Source organism: Somniosus microcephalus, chromosome 6, assembly GCF_052327205.1.
Source record: "Somniosus microcephalus isolate GS21.2 chromosome 6, FLI_Smic_1.0, whole genome shotgun sequence".
NCBI lineage: Eukaryota > Metazoa > Chordata > Chondrichthyes > Squaliformes > Somniosidae > Somniosus > Somniosus microcephalus.
Window position 1 is genome coordinate 269562851 of NC_140992.1, and position 21089 is coordinate 269583939.

Consider the following 21089-nt stretch of genomic DNA (forward strand, 5'->3'; position numbering starts at 1 on the left):
TCCTCCAATTCTGGCCTCTTGCGCATCCATGATTTTCATCGCTTAACAATTGGTGGCTGTGCCTTCAGCTGCCTGGACCTTTTGAATTCCCTCCCTGAATCTCTCTGCTTCTCCATCACTCTCTCCTCCTGTAAGATGGTCCTTAAAAACCTACCTCTTTGACCCAGCTTTGACTCACCTGTCTTAATATCTCCTTATGTGGCTCGGTGCCAAAGTTTGTCTGATGACGCTCCTGTGAAGCGCGTTGGGATGTTTAACTACATTAAAGGTGCTATATAAATGCAAATTGTTGGTCTTGTTAGCCCCTTCTCCTTAACTTTGCTAAGGAATCTTCTGGGACTTACCACCCAGCCTACCTCTAGGAGGGAATGATGTCTAAGTTTGGCTGTGTTAGATCAGCCAGTTCAGATAGAGTTTGCGTTTCCCATACCAATTCCCTGTCAGGCTATCCACAAGCTACCGAGTGAACTAATAAACCCTTTCTTGGCAAATCAACAACGAAGGAGTCAAACAACAAGTTGTGAACTGCAATTGTTAACTTCAAAATCATGCTTAGCGGTGCTTAAACTTAAACATTGAATATCCAAATAAATGGTAGATGGAGTTAACTAACAGGTTATGAAGCAGTTCAGTGTATCACAGTAATCCAGCATTAACTGAATCACTGATTGTCAAGTGTTCGCTGGATCAGTCTCTGAGATTGATATAAATCAGAGATATTTCTCTCACAGAAATTTACAGGACAGAAGGAGGCCATTCGGCCCATCGTGTCTGTGCCGGAATCAGTGAGATGAATTTAGGATTTAACTCCTTATATAGCTGGCAAGTTAACAGCATTAGCTAGTCAGTATATTGGATAGATTAGAGCCTATGTACTGGTGGTTAACAATTATTCCAGAATTTACACGACCTTATGAGTTGCTCAGTTGAGCTGGTCGCTCGGCAACCCTGGGACGATGGTGTTGGCTTCTGGGATGTTATGATGACAAGCCTCCTTCTGGTGTTACCCAATCCTGCTGGATCCTTGGCCCCCTGGGTAATTCCACCTTAGTCCTCTGATTGGCGATTACATTAAGCTGTCGCACATACACGCCCGCATACATACAATAAATATTTTCTTTTACGGCAGTGCAATAGTGGAAAATGACTGTTATTAGGATTGGCGTGGCTCCAATTTGAGAGACAGCTGTGATGAAGTAAACATTTGAGGTTCTTCAACCTAGATTTGAACTCAGATTGTTGGATTCAAACACCAGAGTGCTAACCATTGCACCATGGGATCATCTCCCTTACCACTTTGCGCACTGGCAGTGGTATCCGAACTAGCTGGCTTAAAGTTCTCCTTCCCTGATCTCAGGAAAAACACGCAGATTTAAGTGACACCCTTGTGCCCGCCTACCACTTGCTGGTATAGCCAAACACTTGGACTTCTGTAGGCTCTCTCCCTCGGTCAAAGATGTACTTTCTTTGCTTATCTAGAAATACTCGTTGTCATACACTGGGCATGGATTAATAAAACAAAAAATAAAATCAAAGAGGCGAAGGGAAACCTCAACTCATTTAGAAAACCTGAAGAACCATTGAAGCTGTGTCAAAGCACCCTCTTGTATACTCTTAATTCTCAAAGAAGCCCCTTCTGCTCCACTGACCAAGCTGAGTGACGCATGTATTCAAACAGTTTGCCTCAATTTGGTGTCAATCATCTCCAACGGCCGTGTTAGTGTCCTCGCGGTCCCCCATGGATGCTGGCAACCTCATGACCCAGACACGTCAGGTGCTAATTCACTCCCTTAACTTTTCCGCCGGCCAACAGAACAAAGAGCCGGTGTCCGTTTTGTCAGTTAAGGAGTTGCTGGTTCATCTCCTTCTTCTGCGCCGTCTCTGGTCTGTGTCTTTGATGTTCTGTGTCTCACTGTCCTGTGGAAAATGCCTTCTTCTCGGAGGCCTTCACTGCTCTTTTCCGTTTACAATATTCCACAATTCTGTCTGTCTGCTGACCCCATTTCTGGGGGGGGGGGGCGCACTTAAGGCAATATTCAGGGCACTGTGCCTGCAAGGCAGAGGACAGGGTTAACAACAGGGGTGTGCCAAAGTACAAACACAGCTTGCTATGAGGGCAGGAGCAGAGAAACTGCATGCTCAAACTGATAAATAATTGACACTCACTGAAGGAAGTGAACATCTACTAAATCATCCATACTAAACCATTACAGCAATGGATCGTTATGAATAGAGTAGCATACTATATGAGGAGATAAGGAGGTACACCAATGGTAATAGGTGATTTTAATCAATGCAGTCTAAACTGGGAGTGTCTAAATGGAAGTGAGGAAACAGAATCAGAACTGGTGAATGTAACACAGGATTGCTTCTAAATTGTCACAAACCCCACTGGGCTAATTTGCATTAAATCTAGTTTTGATAAGCGACTAGGATAATGTTCATAATAGTGAAACACTGGAGTCTTTGAGGAATAGTAACTACAGCATGATTAAATGCCATACTATTGCATAGAATTACATAGAATATACAGCACAGAAACAGGCCATTCGGACCAACTAGCCTGTGCTGCTGTTTATACTCCACACTATCTGGTAACCAGCATCACAAAAGGTGCAGGGTAGAGGTAAATGACTTAAAGGGGCACAGGTCTGAGGCTGGGTATTCTGCGGCGAGTGTCTTACCTCCTGACTCGCCAAAGCCTTTTCACCATCTACAAGGCACAAGTAAGCAGTGTGATGGAATACTCTCCACTTGCCTGGATGAGTGCAGCTCCAACAACACTCAAGAAGCTCAACACCATCCAGGACAAAGCAGCCCGCTTGATTGGTAACCCATCCACCACCTTAAACATTCACTCCCTCCACCACCGGCGCACCGTGGCTGCAGTGTGGACCATCTACAAGATGCACTGCAGCAACTCGCCAAGGCTTCTTTGGCAGCACCTCCCAAACCCGCAACCTCTACCACCTAGAAGGACAAGGGCAGCAGGCGCATGGGAACACCACCACCTCCAAGTTCCCCTCCAAGTCACACACCACCATGACTTGGAAGTATATCGGCCGTTCCTTCATCGTCGCTGGGTCAAAATCCTGGAACTCCCTCCCTAGCAGCACTGTGGGAATACCTTCACCACACGGACTGCAGTGGTTCAAGAAGGCAGCTCACCACCACCTTCTCGAGGGCAATTAGGGATGGGCAAATAATGCTGGCCCTGCCAGTGCCGCCCACATCCCATGAACGAATTTAAAAAGAATTCAAAGGAGTAAGAGATTTAATTGGGATATGTCACTGAAGGTGTAGTGTTTTGGTGCCGTTGGAGTAATCAGGCATTTCTTATCAAAGGAACAAACACTTTATTTTGTAGCTTTAAGACACACACACACACACACAGAAGGTACATGGCACAAACAAGGTAGCGGAAGCCCTTTGACCTTTTTGTCATCACTTCCTTTCCCAGAACGCCCCACACAGGCTCAGTGCTACCCAGTCCTCCACGGAAGGGTAAGTCCATTGAGGGACAATGGAATACAGGTTGGGTGTCCAAAATCCGGAGTTCCGGAATTCAGACGCTGGGACAATTGGTGACAGGGTCGTCTGGAATCCGTAAAATGTTCCGGAACCCGGAACTCCGGATTTTGGACGCACAACCTGTACTTCAAAAAGCCTTTTGTTGCCTTTTTTTGAAAAATTCTATGAAAAATGCGAGTGATGCAATAAAACTTTAGTGTTGTGTTTTATCCTCCTTAATCTGCACAGCTCCACTAAGTGATTCCGCCAGGCTGCGGCCACAGCACCACGCCGCCCTGGTGGCCTAGTGTGGGCCATCGGATGCTCTGCAGAGCTCGCAGCGTCCCTCCCCTTTAACGGGGCAGAGTAACGCATCAGCACTACATGGAGCGGCCCTGGCATTTCCGGACTCGGAACGTGTTTCTGATGTCCGAAGTCCAGAAACGCCCAAGCCTAGGTTGCAATATTTCCGGACTTCGGTCATCAGAAACACGTTCCAAAGTCCGGAAAAACACGAAAACCAGCTCAGCCTCGGTCCCGAGGTTGCCGGATTCAGGACGCTCAACCTGTACTTCCAAAAGATGTTGAATGAGCAGAGGTAAATGCGCTGATCCCAGGCTTCCAATCGGAAGCCAGACTCTGAGAGTGCGCAAGTCCGGGAATTGGGGCTGGCTGTAGTCATAACTGCGACCAATGCTCCCTTGGAATACAGTTCCCCACTGCCAGTGCAGGATCACCCTGGGCTTTTACCCTGCACACTTAAGAAAAAACAAATGGACGAATGGGGTGGATTAACATAGAAACATAGAAGATAGAAGATAGGAGCAGGAGTAGGCCATTTGGCCTTTCGAGCCTGCTCCGCCATTCAATGAGATCATGGCTGATCATCCAAATTCAGTACCCTGTGTAATGAATCTTATGATCCATGAAGAAAAGCTCATGAAATAACACTGGACGGCCAGCTGGTGGCGCCATCCAAGGAGTATAAATACTCGGGCGTGGGCCCAGCTTGCCCAGGACATTTTGTAAACAGGAACGAGTGAAAGATAAGTGCACCTCCATGTTTTGAAACAAGTTGATTAAAGCCTTGCTTTATACTCGAACCAATTGCGTAGTGAGTTTTATTGCGTCACCCTGTCCCTGCTTTCTCCCCATATCCCTTGATCCCTTTAGCCTTAAGAAATATATCTATAGAAAATGGGAATAGATGGAAAAAAATCAGTCTACAAATTCTGATAGGTAAAATGATAGGGTGAATTATGGGAGAAGACTCGGGAGGAGTATAAACACCAGCACAGACTCGAGGGGCCGAATGGCCTGGTTCTGTGATGTATGTTCTAGCCTTTCCGTCACGATCACTAACCTCAGCCGAGCGTAACTACGCCCAGATTGACAGGGAGGCCCTCAGCCTAGTGTGGGGAGTGAAAAAGTTCAATCACTATCTGCACGGGCAGAAGTTCACCTTGCTGACTGACCACCAACCACTTGTCTCCATCTTTAATCCAAAGAAGGGCGTTCCGGTGATGACTTGCGCAACGGATACAAAGATGGTCCCTTTTTCTAGGGGCGAACCAATATGAAATCGAGTATAAGGGCACGAAACAGCATGGAAACGCTGATGGGCTATCACGCCTGCCACTGCCTACTGCGGAGGAAGCACCAGCAGTGGACCCTGTCGAAATATTTCATTCGACTATAATTGAACGCTTGCCAGTAACTAACGCTGATATAGAGAAGGAGACCCGAAATGACCCGACACTGTCTCGGGTATATGATTTGATGGTGAAGGGATGGCCAACACATGGCGACTCACTGTTGCCAGCATTCTCATCCAGAAGAGAACAGCTGTCATTATGCCAGGGGACCTTGATGTGTGGATCCCGAGTGGTAATTCCACCCAAGTTAAGGGAGAGAGTGCTCAATGAGCTTCACGAAGGCCATCTGGGAGGGGTGAGAATGAAAAGCCTTGCTAGGGCTTATGCGTGGTGGCCGGGGATCAATCAGCAAATTGAGGACCTGACAAAGAGCTGCTCAGGATGCCAGAAGGTCCAAAATGCACCACCACATGCCCCTCTACACCCATGGGAGTGGCCCTCATCTCCATGGCAACTGGTGCATATTGATTTTGCTGGTCCATTCATGGACTCAATGTTTTTAATAGCCGTGGATGCGCACTCGAAATGGCCTGAGGTGATCAAAATGTCCTCCACCACCACGGAGAAAACTATTGCAGTCCTACGGACCATATTTGCCAGGAACGGCTTGCCAGAGCAGATTTGCTCTGATAACAGACCACAGTTTGTGTCCGAGGAGTTTCGAAGATTTATGAAAAGGAATGGGGTAAAGCATTACACATCCGCCCCGTATCATCCAGCCACAAATGGATTGGCTGAGAGGTTCGTACAAACCTTTAAGAAAGCAGTAAGGGCCATGTGCGATGACGACATTCCACTGCAGCATAAGGTGGACAATTTCCTGTTAGCCTACAGAAATGCGACACATGCAGTCACCAACCAGACCCCGGCCATGATGTTCTTTAACTGAAGGTTGAGATCTCGTATGGATTTGCTCAGACAAAATGTACGAAGAGATGTTGAGAATAAGCAATTCCAGCACATCAATGAGAAGCCGACAAGGAGCTTCAATGTAGGGCAACCAGTCTTGGCCCGCGACTACCGAAGAGAGAAATGGCAACCCGGAACGATATGCACACGGCAGGGGCCACTAATGTACACAGTGGATGTTGGGGAGAACATTGTGAGACGCCATGTTGACCAGATCCTAGAGTCACAGGAACGAGTCAACCCCATGTCTCGCCCATACGTACCTGGTGATGAACCCAACATACCGGTAGCATCTACCCCAGAAACAGTAGCATCGGAAGCTGATGAACCAACCAACGACAGGGGGCCAGAATCGCCTCCGCACCAAGAGCAAGACACTCAGGAAAGGCGCTATCCAGAAAGGATCAGGAAGCCTCCCCAAAGACTGAACTTATAAATAGACTATTTTCAGTTAATGTTGCATGTTAAAAGTGTTAATTGTATTTAGTTGATATTTAATTGTTAAATGAATGTTATGGTACTGTTAATCTAAAAGGGGAGGAATTGTAGTGTATGTACCTTTAAGGGGAGAACTACTTTTTACAGCTCCTGTATACTGTAGTACCGGCAGTGACCACACCTGTATATAAACCCTGAGTAGGGATCTGTATAGTTAGTTTTAGAGTAACCCTCATCCAGTAAACACCTGTTGATTGTTCCCTGCAGTCTCTTGTCTCATTATTGAAGGAAACACAACATCAAGATACACGGATCTAACAGTATTGTGATAAGAGGACGGTAGCAATGATATTCTAGAAAGTTGAGGTCAAATGGGTTGAGCAACTTCTTTCATTCAAACCGATTTTGTGACTTGGAAGCGTAAGACTTCGCCTGCGAACTTGCTTTTTGGGGAAGTTATGGACAAAGTAAACGGTGCAACTCCCTATGATATAGTTAATCTGATCTTTCAGGTGACTTTTGACAAAGTTAAAAGAAAGCCTTGCATTTCTATAGCGCCTTTCACGACCTCAGGATGTCCCAAAGCGCTTTACAACCAATCACAAAAATTCTTAAATTAGGTTGTGCAATTCTGCCTCACAAACCGTTGTTGAGCCAAAGTCTGTAAGTGCTTTGAGAAAGGGAATTAACTTCATCAGAAGAAGGGATATTAAAAGGCAGGGGAAGCTGGCAGCAGGGTGCATTAGACTAGCTGCCTTGTGTGGCGAAGAGCACTGGCGCAGATTTGATGGCCCGAATGGCCTGTTTCTATGAGCACAGCTTAGCCTGATCTCATCAGCAGCCAAGGTCCACATCTATATGTTTCCCAGCAAGGATCAGTGGGTAGAGCTCAAGAGTGGATTTCCCCTTGAATCTTCTTCTGATGAAAATACTTCCTTGAATTTCCGGCGGCATATTTCATATACAAAATAATAAACAAAAACGAAATGGAAGAGGTCCTATCTTCATAGTTTTCCAGTTTCTCTCCATTGCCTGAAAGTTCTGGCTCTTGCTAGGGTCCAATTCCACTTGAAGTCTTCCAGTACCTCATCTAAGTGCCCATTTTTTCATGTGTGAACCCAGATAGTGATTGTTAGATGGATATTCAGTTGTGGAGGGCAGTGAAAGTCTAATCATAGAATCATAGTCATTTACAACACACAAGGAGGCCATTCGGCCCATCTTGTCCGTACCGGCCAACAAAGAGCTACCCACCCTAATCCCACTTTCCAGCTCTTGGTCCGTAGCCTTGTAGGTTACGGCACTTCAAGTGCATATCCAAGTACTTTTTAAATGCGATGAGGGTCTCTGCCTCTACCACCCTTTCAGGCAGTGAGTTCCAGACCCCCACCGCCCTCTGCGTGAAAGAATTTCTCCTCTAATTCCCTCTAAACCTCTGACCAATTACTTTAAATCTATGCCCCCTGGTTATTGACCCTTCTGATAAGGGAAATAGGTCCTTCCTATCCACTTTATCTAGGCCCCTCATAATTTTATATATCTCAATTAGGTCTCCCCTCAGCCTCCTCTGTTCCAAAGAAAACAACACCAGCCTATCCAATCTTTCCTCATAGCTAAAATTCCCCATCCTTGTAAATCTTCTCTGCACCCCCTCTAGTGCTATCACATCCTTCCTGTAATGTGGTGACCAGAACTGCACGCAGTACTCTAGCTGCGGCCTAACTAGTCTTCGCTTAATGTTCACGCAAGCATACTTTACAGTGAGGATCATGTGATAACAATCAAGAGCAGGAACCCCAGCTAATATTTCACCCCCCCCCCACTCCCCTTGCTTAGTGCCACTGAGTCCAATTGTAGTACCGCTAAACTGAGATCAGCCAACTCCGCATCTACTTCATTAACTTTTTCTTCTCTCCTGTGCTTTTTCTCTATATTCCTTCTTTATTTTAGGTGTTAGCTGTGGCTCAGTGGGTAACACTCTGGCCTCTGAGTCAGAAGGTTCAAGATCCACCTCTGAGGCTTCAGCACGTAATCCAGGCTGACCCTCCAGTGCAGTGCTGAGGGAGCGCTGCACCGTCGGAGATGTCTTTCAGATGTGACGTTAAAACCGAGGTCTCGTCAGCCCCCTCAGGTGGACGTAAAAGATCCCGCGCACTGTTTCGAAGAAGAGCAGGGACGTGCTCCCCGGTGTCCGGGCCAATATTTATCTCAAAACTAATATCGGTAAAACAGATGATCTGGTCATTATCACATTGCTGTTTGTGGGAGCTTGCTGTGCGCAAATTGGCTGCCACGTTTCCTACATTACAGCAGTGTACTACACGTCAAAAAGTACTTCATTGGCTGTAAAGCGCTTTGGGATGTCCGGTGGTTGTGAAAGGCACTGTAGAAATGCAAGTCGTTCTTTTTTGTTTCTTATCCACTGGTGCTAACTCTAAATATCATTAATGCTAATTAACGAGCTAATGATTCCAAGCAATATTTCTACAGCTTGTTTATGGAACGATTTTTAAATAGCAGAACGGTGGAAATATAATGAAATGGCATAGTCTGCCAATAAATAAGGATCGGGCCTTTGACACGCTACTCATTCGGAGTTTTGAGAGCCTCATAAAATCTGTGATTTATCAATTTAAGCTGGGTTTACAGAACTGATTTATAAGCAGATATGCGGGCACATTTTATTCTCCGTTTGGCAGGTTGAGGAAGTTCAGTTGCACTCGATATATGGCTCCATTTCCACACAAACGAATGCATCTATAACCCATTACCGTTCAGCCCTGACAGTACGGGTGAGAGAGGAGAGTAGGCAGAACTGCTCGAGCTCTCTCCTTTGATGAAGTGTGTCATTACCCTAGTTAGTTGTTTTTTTTTATATATATGCCAGGGATTTATCGAGTCGTATTCTGCTGGAAGATGGAATTGAGAAGTTAATTTTTGTTTACAGATGCAGTGACAGTCAGACAATCCACTATGCTCCCAAATGGCACCGTTTGCCTTCAGCAGCTTATTAGTTGTAAGGACCTGGAGCAGAGATGTTGCTAACGTCTTGTGAAATGGAGAATTGCATTTTTTTTTTTAAACTTTGTTTTTTGCAACTGTAAGCGGTGCTACACAATGTTGTTAAAACATCAATAAATCCAGGGATTGGATGGCAGATTATACTTTCAACCTCTGGGATCTGTGTTCAAATCAAGCTCATCATGCTGAGATGGCTGTAAGGATCCTCTTTGAGATGAGACTGGGAGAGTCTGACCTCATTTCTCTTGAGCATGGGCCAATGCACGAGAGGGGTAAATTCACACGAGAGTCAACCATCCAGTAACAGACTGAATAATCAGTTTGGGTGCCGCCAGGGCCATTCAGCTCCAGACCTCAGTGCAGCCTTGGTCCAAACAGGCAACGGAGCTGAATTCCAGAGCTGAGGTGAGAGTGACTGCCCTTGACATCAAAGTAGCATTCGAGCGAGTGTGGTACCAAGGAGCCCTAGTAAAACCGAAGTCAAAAGGGAGCTGGGACAAAACTTTCCAATGGCTGCAGTTATACCCAGCACAAAAGAAGATGGTTCAAAGAACCTTGGAGGCAACAGCACAGAAGGAAGCCATTCAGCCCATCATACCTGTGCCAGCTCTTTGAAAGAGCTAGCCAATGGTTCCCACTTCCCTACTCTTTCCCCATAGCTCTGCAAATGTTTTCTTTTTAAGTATTTATCCAAATCCCTTTAGAAAGCTACTATTGAATCTGCTTCCACCACCCTTTCAGGGCACACATTCCAAATCACAACAACTCACAGTGTAAAGAAAGATTCTCCTCATCACCTCTCTTTTGCTAGAGGGGAGATGGGTTTGGTTGTTGGAGGCCAATCATCTCAGCCCAGGACATTGCTGCAGGAGTTCCTCAGGCCAGCGCCCTAGGCCGAATCATCTTAAGCTGCTTCATCAATGATCTTCCCGCTATTATAAGGTCAGAAGTGAGGATGTTCGCTGTTGATTGCACAGTGATCAGCTCCATTCACAATTTCATAGATAATGTTGCAATCCATGCCCACATGCAGAAAAGCCTGGATAACATTAGTGCCACACAAATGGCAGGCGATGTCCATCTCCAACAAGAGAGAGAGTCTAACCACCACCCATTGACATTCAATGGCATTACTATCGCCAAATTCCCCACACTCAATATCCTGTGGATCCCGATTGGCCAGAAACTCAACTGGACCAACCACATAAACGCCGGAGGTACTAGAGAAGGTCAGAAGCTGGGTATTCTGCGGTGAGTGGCTCATCTCCTGACTTCCCAAAGTCTTCCTAATACCTACAAGGCACAAGTCAGGAGTATGATGGATTGCCCTCCACTTGCCTGTATGGGTTCAGCTGGAACAACACCCTAGAAGCTCAGCACCACCCAGGACAAAGCAGCCCGCTTGATCGACGGCGCAGCCACGACCTTAAACATCCACTCCCTCCACCACCGGCATACCGTGGCTGCAGTGTGTACCATCTACAAGATTCACTGCAGCAACTCGCCAAGGCTTCTTCGACAGCACCTCCCAAACCCGTGATCTTCACTACCTAGAAGGACAAGGGCAACAGGTGCACAGGAACACCGTCACCTCCAAGTTTCCCTCCAAGTTGCACACCTTCCCGACATGGACCTATATCGCCATTCCTTCATCGTCGCTGGGTTATAATCCTGGAACTCCCTACCAAATAGCACTGTGGGAGTACCTTCACCACACGGACTGCAGTGATTCAAGATGAAGGCTCACCACCACCTTCTCAAGGGCAACTAGGGATGGGCAATAAATGTTGGCCTTGCCAGTAACGCCCTAACCCTGAGAAAGAATTAAAATTAAATCTGATATCTGAACCAGGCAAGTCAGCAATGCTCCAGGGAACAGTTGATAATTGGCCACATTGTGCGACATTATTGGGCCTTCGAGTGGTAGACCTGTTATCGGGTCCTGAGATACTCCCACTCGATTTCAGTAAACGAATGCCCTAATGAGTAGGATGGTCCTGGCTAAACAATGGGCAGGAAGCTCACTCGTGCTCTGTGCTGGTAAGATGCGTACTGTTAATTAACTAAACACCATAAGCACACGTGCACCCACCTGGAAGTTCTCTGCACCTTGGCTGAAGCTGCTGTGTATCTAAGGTCTTTGGACTTGGGTAAGTAACGTGTGAGCCTGTGGTAAAAACAGTGTGCGCTTTATATTGGGCAAACAGAAAGTCTCCCTGTGTGGATTTCTCAATAAGCAGATTGGGTGACCACTTTGCGGAACACCTCCATTCAGTCCGTCAGGGGGACCCTGAGCTTCCGGTCGCCTGTCACTTTAATTCACCGCTCCACTCCCACTCAGACCTCACCGTCCTCGGCCTCTTGCATTGTTCCACGGAAGCTCAGCGTAAGCTCGAGGAACAGCACCTCATCTTCCGATTAGGCACTTTACAGCCTTCTGGACTCAATATCGAGTTCAACAATTTCAGATCATAACCTCGGCCTCTATCATATATATATATATTTTTATCCACACTTTTTGTTTGTGCTTTTTCTTTCCCCCTCCCACATGGCAGCTGTCTTTCATTCTGCCAGCGCAATTCACACTCCATCTAGAGCCATCCTTTGTTTCTTAACCGGTCCCATTACCATCTCCTCTTGCCTTGAATATCTCTTAATGCCTCTTTTCTTCTCCTGCCTTCCATCCTATCACAGACCTTCCCTTTTCTTCTTTCATCCCTCCCCCATTTCCCAGCCCCTAAACTTGCTTTAAAATCTATCCCCTTTCCTGTTTTTTTTCCAGTTCTGACGATAGGTCTTCGACCTGAAACGTTGGCTCTGTTTCTCTCCCCACGGATGCTGCCCTGGCCTGCTGAGTTTTTCCAGCGTTTTCTGTTGTTATCTCAATAAGTTGGTTTGGAGAACTTTTGAGCACAATGATAGGTTTTCTGTACGTCCCAGAAAACTATCCACTTGATTTACTCCTCGGCCCTTGAGCACCTCTGCAGGAGATTATATGAGTTATTTAAATATGGGATTCGTGTAGTTCCCCAGCAAGTTGAATCTTAATAAGTGTAAATTCCATGTTCCTCCAGTGAGGAACTGCGCACACAAGCAGCTCGGTATAGACCTTTGGGTGACCCACCAGCAGAGGGCACTGGTTTGCTGCCATGGGATCTTTTACATCTACCCGAGAGGGCAGACGGGGCCTCGGTTTAATGTCTCATCCGAAAGGCAGCTTTTTCGACAGTGCAGCACTCCCTCAGTACTGCACTGGGAGTGTCACCTAGGTTGTGATCTCAAGTCTCATGGAGTGTGTCTTGAACCCACAACTTTCTAACTTAAAGGCAAGAGTGCTACCCACTGAGCCACAGCTGACACTTAGTCAAATGCCTTGGGACGTCCTGAGTTGGTGAAAGGCGCTATAAAAATGCAAGTTCCTTCTTTTGTTTGCACAGTCGGGAGAGATTGAGTAGAATGGGCCTATTCGCTCCAGAGTGTAGAAGAATGAGAGGTGATCTCTTTGAAACATATACAATTCTTAGAGGGCTTGACAGGGTAGATGCTGAGAGGTTGTTTCCCCTGGCTGGAGAATCTAGAACTAGGGGGCACAGTCTCAGAATAAGGGGTCGGCCATTTAGGACTGAGGTGAGGAGAAATTTCTTCACTCAGAGGGTGGTGAACCTTTGGAATTCTCTACCCCAGAGGCCTGTAGATGCTCAGTTAACGAATATATCCAAGACAGAGATTGCTTGATTTTTTGGATATTAAGGGAATCAAGGGATATGGGGATAGAGCGGGTTGTGGAGTTGAGGTAGAAGATCAGTCATGATCTTGTTGAATGGCGGAGCAGGCTTGAAGGGCTGAATGGCCGACTCCTGCTCCTGTTTCTTATGTTCTTAAGCTGTTAGCTAATCACACAAGGCTGGCAGTTGTTGACGCGCCATAATAGGCATCAGCTCCCTTGGGCTAGTTGGGGGTGGAGTGCAATCAGTTAGCGTTCTTGCTTTCAACTGCTATATAGTGACACCTGCTGGAAACTGCGGGTGCGAGTCAGGGCAGTGTCAGGCCGGACTGTAATTCCACAGCTTCAGGAGAGAAGAAAAAAAGAAAAGAGCCTTGCATTTCTACAGCACCTTTCATGACCTCAGGACGTCCCAAAACGTTTTACAGCCAATGAAGTACTTTTCAAGTGTAGTCACTGTTGTAATGTGGGAAACGCGGCAGCAAATTTGCACACAGCAAGCTCCCACAAACAGCAATGAGATAATGACCAGATAATCTGTTTTAGTGATGTTGGTTGAGGGATAAATATTGGCCAGGACACCAGGGAGAAGTCCCCCTGCTCTGACTTTGAAATAGTGCCATGAAATATTTTGCATCCACCTGAGAGAGCAGACGGGGCCTCGGTTTAACGTCTCAAATGAAAGACGGCACCTCCAACAGGTGCGGCACTCCCTCAGCACTGCACTCGGAGTGTCCAGCTTAGACTTTCGTGCTCAAGGGTCTGGGGTGGGACTATGAGGCCACAACCGTGAGACTCAGAGGCCAGAGTGCTACCCACTGAGCCACAGCTGAGAGGCAAGACCAGAGAAAGAGAAAAGAAACCTAAAATTGCACAGTCTTATTCTCCAAAGCAAAAGAAAGATACAGAGAAAGTGAATTACCGAAGCCTTTGCTGCTTGATTGATAAATTTTCTAACTGTTTAGACTACGCTACACTGCACAAATGTTAAGCAGCCCTCAGATCGATCGATGGCATTACAACAGAGTTAAAGATATTGTTCATCCACTATTACTTGATGCATTTTAATGCCTCATTTTATTCCTTTTTCTTTTTTCATTTTATTGCGCTCCACATCTGTGTGGGACCAGAGATAAACAGAATTTCTTTACCTTGAAGTCATGAATATGTGGAACACAGTCTCAGTTAAAGCGGTTGACGCTGCTTTAATGGCCTCGTGGACATGCTGTTAAATGAACGCCATGATGACGGTGTCAGGGACGCTCAAGTCCACTCCAACTGAGTAGCTCCCGGCGCTGTCCCACGTTGCCCCGCCCGCCATTCACCGCAATGCCTCCGAGCTCCGTGAGACGGAAAAAATTCATGAGCAACATTGACCTTACCATTCACCAAGACTTGAAAAACCCACCACGAAAGTACTTAAAATGGCACCGGCCAGTCTGGGAAACAGCAGTCAATATTCACGCAGTTGGTATCGACCCGCTATCCAGATGGACGGAATCGTGGGATGCACGCATCGTAAAGAGCCAACACCTCATCACTGACACCTGGTCCCTGGCTCGGACCTCCCTCGGAGACAGTGGACGGCGCTCAACCCAATCCGCACGAGGCACGGACGATGCGGCCGCCTGCTCCACAAGTGGAAGATGAGGGACGACCCGAAGTGCGACTGTGGCCATGAATCCCAGACCATGGAACACATCACATCAACCTGCCCACTGAGATCTGTTGCGGGAGGCACCTCATTTCTCCACTTGGCATCTCAGGAGGCCATCGGATAGAGAGCCAAACTAGACATCCCATGATAAGCTTTTCCCATCACACGAAACAACAATGACCTCCTTCATAAAAATTGTGTATTTAATTAGGGACAGACTACTGTGGGGCGGGAAGGTCCATCCTACAGTTCTACGGTCACCTGCACCCACCAAACCTTGCCAATCTGGCCGTTAAAGCCCCGGCACGTCGGTCTCACTTTCTCTTACATTCCTTTAATTGGTGGTTTCCCCTCTTTGAATTTCATTGGGTTGGAATTTGGAAAGGGTCTTTTAAGCACTGGTGCCTTATTGACAGATAAATCCTAAATCAAACCATCCAGATCTGTTAGGATCAGCACCTTGAGCGATATGCAGATGAATGGGAACAGGGTTGGGATTAGGGTGACTTCAAATCTCTGCCATGTCAGCCATGGCTCAGTTGGTAACACTCTCGCCTCTGAGTCAGAATGTTGTGGGTTCAAGTCCCCACTCCAGAAACTTGAGCACAAAAATCTAGGCTGACACTCCAGTGCAGTGCTGTGGGAGTGCTGCACTGTCGGAGGTGCCGTTCTTTGGATCAGATGTTAAACCAAGACTCCGTCTATTCTCTCAGGTGGACGTATAAGATCCCGTGGCACTACTTCGAAGAAGAGCAGGGGGAGTTTTCCCTGGTGTCGTGGCTGAAATTTATCCCTCAACCAACATCACTAAAAACAGACCACCTGGTCATTATCACATTGCTGTGAGTGGGAGCTTGCTGTGCGCAAATAGGCTGCTGCGTTTCCTAACATTACAACAGCAACGACACTTCCAAGAAGTACTTCATTGCCTGTATAGCGCTTTGGGACGTCCTGAGGTCGTGAAAGGCGCTGTAGAAATGCAAGTCTTTTTCTTTCTTTTAAGGGACATGCCTATGTGAGTCAGGTAGCTAAAAGATTGGACCGAGCTGCCTTAGAGAGAAGGAACCTACTGCATTGTGTTGTCAAGCTGCTCGTCAAGTGAAGGCATCCTGTGTTTAGGTTAAACATGCTAATGGTTTAAGTCAGTCCCAGACATCTGTCAGCAAGGAATTTTGAGCAGCATGCTGAGAGTCTGAGGAAGTTCTAATTCTACAAATCCCTGTTTCCTTTCTCCTACATTTGGTTGATTATTTTTTTTTAAAGGTCAAGGTCAAATGTTCAATGATTGTGACATTAAACCCCATTTAACGCCCACACACATGTACACACAAACATGCCACAACAGCAACAACTTGCATCTAACAAAAAAAACATCCCCTGGCGCTTCACAGGAGCGTTATAAAACAAAATTTGACACCGAGCCATGAAAGGAGCTATTAGGGCAGATGACCAAAAGCTTGGTCAAAGAGGTAGGTTTTAAGGAGCATCTTAAAGGAGGAGTGAGAGGTAGAGAGGCGGAGAGGTTTAGGGAGGGAATTCCAGAGCTTGGGGCCCAGGCAGCTGAAGGCACGGCTGCCAATGGTGGAGCGATGAGAATCGGGGATACTCAAGAGGCCAGAATTAGAGGAGCGCAGAGATCTCGGGGTGGGCTGTGGGGCTGGAGGTGGTTACGGAGATAGGGAGGGGACGAGGCCATGGAGGGATTTGAAAACAAGGATGACAATTTTAAAATCGATGCGTTACTTAACACATGCACACATAACCGCACACGTGCACAGGCTCACGCACCAAACTGTCAGGATTAGAATGCCAATTGTGTAAAGAATTTTCTCTTAAAGGTCACCAGCTTGATGCGCAAAGACAAGTAAATCGTTTCAAGATCCAGTGGGCTGCTATTAGACAAGTTTAAGTGCTGGCAACAAAGCAGCTCAGAGAATATGTCTCTGAGGATGTTTGAAAGTCACTGTGTGTTCATTATAGGAATGAAAAAAATCTTGAGATTAGCCTGAGGATAATGATATCTGTTAGAGATTTACAAGACTGCAATCCAGTTCCAGGGTTCAAACCATCCAGTATGTCACAAGAACGAAGCTAGGAGCAGTTTATGTTCAATAGCTGAACCCCAAGATTGAATTAGTGCCTCGCATTCGCTGATTGCTATCAGTTATTAAAGGCACCAAATAGCAGTTTATGTTAAAGCTGCTTCTATTTCATCAGCTATAGTTACAAGCAGGCTCCTCGTGTCCTCAGGACGTCCCAAACCATTTTACAGCCAATGAAGTACTTTTTGAAGTGTAGCCACTGTTGTAATGTAGGCAACGCGGCAGCCAATTTGCGCACAGCAAGCTCCCGCAATCAGCAATGTGATAACGACCAAATAAGCTGTTTTTTTCTCGTGATGTTGGTTGAGGAGTGAGAGGAAGAAAGAGGGGCGGACACCAATAACTTAACCTAAAACAAAAAGCTACAATACTGCAGATGCTGGAAATCTGAAATAAAAACAGAAAATGCTGGAAACACTCAGCAGGTCAGGCAGCATCTGTAGAGAGAGAAATAGTTAAGGTTTCAGGTTGTTGACATGTGGTGTAACATAAGTTGGATGCCAAGTGAAGGTCCTTTCACTTTGCCCCGACAGTGTGTCTCAGACCCATATCAGAACAGAAGCCTTTACTACACCAGTATTACATTCCCATATTCCATTCTATCCATTCTTATGGTTTCCTTAAGTGACAATGCCATTTGTTTGCACCTTGGACTTCCCCAAACTCATTTGACAATAGACCTTTACACTCATCCATAGGAGACAGGAGACTTTCACCTAATTAGTCTGGCCTGGACTCATACCAGGGTCGAAGGTGTCCCCTGCAATACTGAGTACCTTCAGTGAGCTGGTAAAGAATTTAAACCCTACAGATTACATGTAAAGGTATTCAGGTAAAGAAAAATGAACTTCATCATAGTGGTTAGAATGTGGAACTCGCTACCACAGGAAGTGGTTGAGGCAAATAGCTTTCAAAAGGAAACTAGACGAGTACATGAGAGAAAAGGGAATAGAAAGATATGCTGAAAGGCTGAGATGAAGTAGATGGAAAGAAAGGAGATTTATGTGGGAGCATAAACACCAGCACAGACTTGTTGGGCAGAATGTCTTGTTTCTGTGCCGCATCTTCTATGTAATAGCCAAAGCATAATGGCCTAGAAATTCAGTGTGCTGCGCCACCAGTTAGCGCCCAAAGAGGGCACTCAGTGGCTTTAGCGCCACTGGCCACACCTCCCGCGATATTTAGCGGGGCGCTAATGGTGGCGTTAGCCTGTAGCGTTGCACCGCCACCGATGACATAATCGGTGTGCGCAGCGCCCTGCTCTCGCCCCGATCACCATATTTGGTCGCGCCTGCCTCTTTAACGCCGGTCGCAAATCGCGACCGGTTCACAGGGCCTACCTGTGGCGGTAGTGGCGCAAATTAAGGTGGAGGTGCGGGGCGGCCGCTTTTTCGGCGGCCGCCTGCCAGCACCTCTGTCCCCGGCCTCCTAAACACCGCCCCCCCGCGGCATTGCCGGCTGTTTCCCGAGAGCCCGGCACTTCTCCTTGGTGCCGGGCTCATTTGCCGGCACTCGCGAGCGGGGCTCGCGCTGTTGCAGGCACCTCCCCCTTAACAGTGGGAGGAAGGCCTGCAGTACCGCAGCGTGCCGTGCCGCAGCGTGTGGCGCTGCGGCACGTTGCGCTGCGATAATCAGTTTCAGCGCCCCAAGCGGGACGCGGGGAGCCTCGAGTAGCGGCCCGCTTCCGTTTGGGGCGCTGAAACTGAATATCGGGATGGCGCTAGTGGCTCCGCTCGCAGCGGTAATTCCGGCGCCCAGGCGAGCTTGGCGCCCCAAACGGCGCCCAACTGAATTTCTAGGCCAATGTCCTTAACACATTTAGCTATTATAGAATTGTATTAATCATCTGCACTCCCTCCCTAACAGCACTGTGGGAGTACCTTCACCACATGGACTGCAGCAGTTCAAGAAGGCAGCTCACCACCACCTTCTCAAGGACAATTAGGGATAGGCAATAAATGCTGGCCTTGGCAGTGACGCCCACATCCCGTGAATGAATTTAAAAATTGTCGCAGAATTCATAATCTTAAGAATAAAGATAGGAATTCATCCGTGATGGCAAACTGTAGTATTTGTTTCCTGAGTGCTTCAAGCCTGTATCTCATAGACTCTGCCAAATTATACTGCCTTTTCATATGGAGTGAAAACCTCCTGAAGCTCCCCATTATCACTGAACTCCCTATTCTAGAGTGGTGAAGCCTCGTTGGTGGCTACTTTTTAAAAGTTAATTCACAGGATGTGGGCGTTGCTGGCAAGGCCAGCATTTATTGCCCATCCCTAGTTGCTCTTGAGAAGGTGGTGGTGAGCTGCCTTCTTGAGCCGCTGCAGTCCCTGTGGTGAAGGTGCTCCCACAGTGCTGTTAAGGAGGGAGTTCTAGGGTTTTGACCCAGTGATGATGAAGGAACAGTGATGTATTTCCAAGCCAGGATGGTGTGTGACTTGGAGGGGGAACTTGGAGGTGGTGGTGTTCCCATGTGCCTGCTACCCTCGTCCTTCTAGGTGGAAGAGGCCGCGGGTTTGGGAGGTGCTGCCGAAGAAGCCTTGGCGAGTTGCTACAGTGCATCTTGTAGATGGTACACACTGCAGCCACGGTGCGCCGATGGTGGAGGAATTGGATGTATAAAGTGGTGGATGGGGTGCCAGTCAAGCACATTGCTTTGTCCTGGATGATATCAAGCTTCCTGAGTGTTGTTGGAGCTGCACTCATCCAGGCAAGTGGAGAGTATTTGATCACACTCCTCACTTATGGCTTATAGGAGATGGAAAGGCTTTGGGGAGTCAGGAGGTGAGACACTCGCTGCAGAATACCAGGTAGAAATCAACATTGGAGCCCCAACTTCTATTTGACAAAATCACCACTAATGTCTACTTGAGTCTTGCTAAACTCACGTATCATGGAAACCCTGGAGAACGGTCGTGAGGAACACAAAGAATAAGCAAGTGATTAAAAGCTGTTAAAATAAGAGAAGGGTATGAGAATAGAATGGCAGCTAACATAATCCAAAAGTCTTCTGTAGGCATATAAATAATAAACGGGTAGTAGGAGGAGGGGTGGGGCCAATTAGTGACCAAAAAGGAGACCTACGCATGGAGGCAGAGAGCATGGCTGAGGTGCTAAATGATTACATTGCACCCGTCTTCAACAAGGAAGAAGATGCTGCCATAGACATAGTGATGGAAGAGGTAGAGGAGATACTGGATGGGATAAAAATTGGTAAATATAAGAACATAAGAAATAGGAGCAAGAGTAGGCATATGGCCCCTCGAGCCTGCTCCGCCATTCAATAAGATCATGGCTGATCATCGACCTCAACTCCACTTTCCTGCCCGATCTCCATACCCCTTGATTCCCCTAGAGTCCAATAAAGACGAGGTACTAGAAAGGCTGGCTGTACTTAAAGTAGATAAGTCACCAGGACCAGATGGGATGCATCCTATGACACTGAGGGAAGTGAAGGAAGAAATCGCGGAGATACTGGCCATAACCTTCCAATCCTCCTTAGAAACTTGGGTGGTGCCAGAGGCTTGGAGAATTGCAACTGTTACACCCTTGTTCAAAAAAAGATAAAACCCAGCAACTACAGGCCAGTCAGTTTAACGTCGGTCGTGGGGAAGCTATTAGAAACAAAATTAACAGTCACTTGGACAAGTGCAGATTAAATAAGGAAAGTCAGCATGGATTTGTTAAAGGCAAATCGTGTTTAACCAACTTGATTGAGTTTTTTGATGAGGTAACAGAGAGGGTGAATGAGGGCAATGCGGTTGATGTGGTATGTACATGGATTTCCAAAAGGCATTCGACAAAGTGCCGCATAATAGGCTTGCCAGAAAAGTTGAAGACAATGGAATAAAAGTGACAGAGGCAGCATGGATGTGAAGTTGGCTAAGTGACAGGAAACAGAGTAGTGGTAAACGGTTGTTTTTCGGACTGGAGGAAGGTATACAGTGGTGTTCCCCAGGGGTCAGTTCTAGGACCACTGCTTTTCTTGATATATATTAATGAGTTGGATGTGGGTGTACAGGGCACAATTTCAAAATTTGTAGCTGACACAAAACTTGGAAGTATAGTGAAC